The 4,917-nt window shown below is 40.1% G+C and overlaps 1 pseudogene; it reads right to left on the minus strand.

Moving 5' to 3' along the window:
• Positions 1-2,736: 2,736 nt before the first annotated feature.
• Positions 2,737-3,732, minus strand: LOC149996287 (Y-box-binding protein 3 pseudogene; annotated as a pseudogene).
• Positions 3,733-4,917: the final 1,185 nt, after the last annotated feature.

Genomic DNA, 4,917 nt, shown 5'->3' on the forward strand with positions numbered 1-4,917 from the left:
AACTGTAATCAGTAGGCTAGTTTTATTATTTCCCTCTCCTAGGAGAGTTACTGCTACACAAATATTTGTTGAGCTATTCCTGAAAGTGTGATGGCCAGAACATGGTAAGGCATTGTCAAAGAAGCCACTAACAGAATTGTGACAGTTCAGTGGTCTTCTCTAACCACATATTGAAACAGAACTTACTAAGAACTTTTAAGTCACAGTAACATTTCTAAAATTGCTTGTTTGTATGTGTGTGTTGAAGGGAGTGAGGAGGCTTTTTCTCTTCTAGATAATGTGATCAATAAAAACAATGACATCAAATAATTGACAAAAATTACTAGTCTGTTTAAAACCTGACTTATCTGATTTTTTAATTCTCTGATTAGAGTCAGTTGAATTTAGGATATTGATTTTGAATCAAATTCCAAATTGAGAAAACAATTTGGAATTTTTTTAGTTTATACTAGATTGTGAAAAAACATGCAAATAAAAATGTAAGAAACAGTACAAATCAATTACATGACTCTCTCTATATATACATGACTCTAACATCATTCTATATGTTGATAGACTGTAGAATTGTTCACAAATATTCACTGCTTTCTGCTCTGACATTATTAACATAAGCCTTATCATGTCATTTTTTTTGGCCAATGAAATGTAAACATTAAGTAATGTGACCGCTCCAAGGAGAACTTTTGAGACACAGCACAGCTGTATTCATCATGGTCTTTTTCTCTTTGATTATCAGCAGTTTTTTAAAGAGAAGATGATCAGTCAGCTTGAATCCTAAAGTGAAGGTAATATGTGTCAGAACTGAAGACAACTGGTAATGAACATATAGCAAAAACAATAAATAAGCCTTTATTAAATGTTATTAAGATTTAGTTTTACTCATTGCTACAGTATAACTTAGTACATCTTGATTAAATAAGATGATAGGATCAAAGAGGCACATGGTATATGATACCCAGATAATCAAATGGTAAACATGTTAATTCCATCTGTTCACTAATGTAGAGCTGAAATAATATGCTCAGTGACTCAGAACTCATTATCTTCTAGTTCTTGAAGAAATTCTAGTGTCTTACTCTGAACGCATGCATGATGCTGTTTATTATTTCTGTAAAGTATATAAAAAATAATTATAAATAGCCCTGACTGCTGTGGTTCAGTGGGTTGGGCATTGTCCCACAAACTTAAACATCACCAGTTCTATTCTCAGTCAGGGCATATTCCTGGGTTGCAGACCAGGTCCCCAGTTGTGGGTGTGCAAGAGGCAGCCAGCTGTCTCTCCTCACTCACATCCACCTTTCTGTCTTCCCTTCCCGTCTCTCTAAAAATAAATAAGTAAAATCTTTTTAAAAATAATTATAAACATTTTTAAATACAACTTCCCCAAAACTTAGAACAGAAAATTATAAACTATAATAGCTTAAATTTTATGATTAGCACAATACTTAATAACAAAGTATGACTAGACATAAGGTAGTACATTGATAAATGCCTCCTACATGGAAAATATTTTATAACAGATAATTCCTGAACCTATAAACTGCAAGAAATATATTCACATTTATACTAAAAATTTTTTAAATTATTTCATATTATAATTATGAATTGTAATTGCTTGCATCACTAGCATGCACCATTCACTGGATAAATATTAAATAAAACAATATTAATAAATCTTACCTAAATATATGTTCCTTGACAAAATTAATTGTTTCTATATCCAGAGGTTTTTCTAAGCACTAACATGCTCTCCCTATGCATGCCTTAAGAAAAAATAATTTTGTTGTGCATCGTCGGCAGCCTTCCGTCTTGAGAGACGATGGTGTAGCTTCTTAAGAGTCTTATCTGCACCGCCGAAAATGGCTGTGCAGTCCGACTCGGGAGTGACATGGTATCTGTCTCCTCCCGTGTTGAATCGACATCTTGCGATGACGCTGGAGTGTCCTCTCCAGTGGAGCTGAAGCTACAGAGCCTGGGCAGGGTGATATGGAGGGTCTGCTGTTGCCCATGCAGCAGACCCCCCCTCTCTTCGCAGCTGAAGGATCCAAGGGAAAGACGGAGTCAATACAGCTTGGCTTCAGGTGCGCCGCAGGAGTTGCCGGTGTTGACTACAACGTCAAACCGCCTTAGGGACTCCGGCTCCGGATTTTCTGTCGGGGTTTACTCCCTTAGCCTTTCCTCTGAAGAGGTATGCCGCAAGGCAGCGGAGGTTTTTTGGAGTCAGAGTTTTCCTTCTCTGATGTGCCCTGACTGGAAGATCGAACCAGCGACACTTAGCTCGCAGGCCGACGCTCAATCCACTGAGCCAAACCAGCCAGGGCCTGAGAGATAATGATACTAAAACCTAATTAACAGGATGTCGTGAAGGGTCAATCAGTCTCAAGTTGAATTCAGAGTCACAGTTCCAGCTCCTGCGTTGCTTAGCTGCTTCCAGGAAGACAACTGCAGCACAGGGATTGTTCAGGCTCCTCCGAGGAGTTCGGTTCAGGGCGGTGTCAGGAGATCCAGTCCTGGCTTCAGAGTCCCACCTTGGGCTCCATGGAATGTCAACCGGAGGTCCCTGGCGTCAATTGAAACGCCAACAGAAACCCCCAGTTTGAGGTGCAGTGAAGAAGGAAAGTTCATGTAGTGCAAACAGCTCGAGGGTCATACAGCATGGCTGTGCAAACCGCACTGGTGCGGCACGGCTGCATCGTGCTAAGGCCCGGCCGCTATGACGCAGTACCCACCTAGTGGGTGCTGAAACTGGGGAGGCTGCTCCCTTGTCTTCTGTGCAGGCAAATTGCTGGAAACATTGACTGACATTCTCCTTTTGTACTTGTTTGTTTTGTAAAGAATAGCTGTAAACATTCTAACATCCACATCTTGGTTATTAGTCTTCCACTTTATTGCTTGGATGTTTCTTTGGTGTTGGTAAGTTTGTGGTCTGCTTTTTGTTTTATTTTTTGAATGGTCATTAATTCTTTAGGTCACCTGCTGATGGTGAAGGTGCCTGGGGAGCCTGGTGTCACTCAGCACTGCTCTGCTCGGTGGCTGGAACAGGGTTCTCAGATGGCACTTCACCTGCCTTGGTCTCTCTGCCATCTTGTGAAGGAGCATTCGGAGGGTGGGAACGACGCTGATAGGTCTACGGGTGCCTATATCCATGGCGAACAGATGGCTGCTTTGGACCAGTGGCCACTTGTTGATTCTCTTTTATCTTCAGCCTCTCCCACAGCTGGGGTGGGTCGCAGGAGAGGAGGTCCCCTACAGTACCTGGGACGGTAAGTTGGATTTCGGTGGACTGGATCTTGAAGTGCTCCCTCTGGGACGCCATCCTTCATCTCTCCAATCTCCCCGGCATTACGGGGAGGCCCACGGCGTCTGCTGTAGTAACCACGTCGGTAACGGCGCCGATCGGCAGCATAGCGACTGCCTTCTACAGGAACTCCATCTGGGCCAGTCACATTGGCGCCTCAGCAACCTTCTCTCTTTCAACCACATCAAACCCAACAGTTTCTCCGTCTCCTACGCTGCGCAGGTATTTCCGTGGGTTATTCTTCTTGATGGCGGTCTGATGTACAAATACATCTTCTTTGGTGTCATTTCAGTTAATAAATCCATATCCATTTCTGACGTTAACCATTTGACAGTGCCAAGGACTTTGGTGGCGAGAACTTTTTTTTCCGTGTCTTCACTGCCAGCGGGGGCTGAAGAGCCTGGGGCTGCGGGGGTCGCGTCCCCACCGGGGTTTCATGCATATAATTTACTTAACTCATGGTATCAAAATTGAAACCACCAAACATTAATATTTGTTTTTAGGTACCTCTATTAATGTGTGGATTTTCACTTTTAACTAGATATGAATAGAGGTAAAACATGGCTTTTAATATATGTTTATATAATATATACATATATACAGATGTGGAAAATCTGCCATATAAGTTTGATTCAGCGCATGCAGTCTGCTTTGGCTATTGTCCAACAACACATAATTCTTAAAACTACTCACAAAATCTCATGGTGTGCATCCCATAATGGCAACGTGGTATAATCACAATATACATGCATATTTATATTTATTTAGTTAAATTCCGAGGAATAATATGCATCTTCTTAGAAAACTCTATCTTGTTCAAAAGTTAATTGCAGAAAACACACTTGATTTCCACCACTAGGAGTCCAGGTCAATCTGCCCAGAAGAAGTGAGCCTATCAGCAGACATCTCAGACTCCACCTCTATTTTGTCTCAGTGACTTAAATTATTGAACAGGCTTTGGTCTTAACATATCTGAAGTTCTTACCTATATTTTTCCCATGATGAGGCTTTGGTCATTCAGATGCAAAGCAAATATATAACTTCAGTGGCAGGTTATACATTAGAAAGGTTTAGAAGAGATGGAAAGAACTAGCAGAAGTCCAAAAGTGGTGCCAGAGAAGGTGAGAGAAAGGAGCAGTGGTGTGATAGGGGTAAGAAAGGTGAATCTGATGTAAAACGTATGCCTTTCATAAAATCATTTTTTTGTAAGAAACATTACAATTCATAATGTATTAGTTGCATAAAATATAAGAACACAAAATGGGAAAAGATGACAACCTGTCTGCAAATTATTCCAGGCCAATGGCTTCTCCCATCCAACAGAAGTTACAGTTTTAAGGATGCCTCCAAATGATTTTAAACTGTTCTGATTTGCAACACTGCTCTCATTTAAAGGTAATTTTAGAAGTTAGAAGTTTAGTAGATTATTTGCAAGTCATATCAGATTTCAAAATGTGTGTTTATGTGTATGTATATATGGCATATGTATATATGGATATGCATATGTGTGAATATACATAAAATGCACGTTTTACTAGCAGATGATAGGAGATTAACAAATGTTAATCAAACATCATTGAATTGAAAAATTAATATAAATTATATAGGAATTATAAAGT

This window comes from Furipterus horrens, unplaced genomic scaffold (assembly GCF_987537825.1).
Source record: "Furipterus horrens unplaced genomic scaffold, mFurHor1.1.pri manual_scaffold_12, whole genome shotgun sequence".
NCBI classification, from domain to species: domain Eukaryota; kingdom Metazoa; phylum Chordata; class Mammalia; order Chiroptera; family Furipteridae; genus Furipterus; species Furipterus horrens.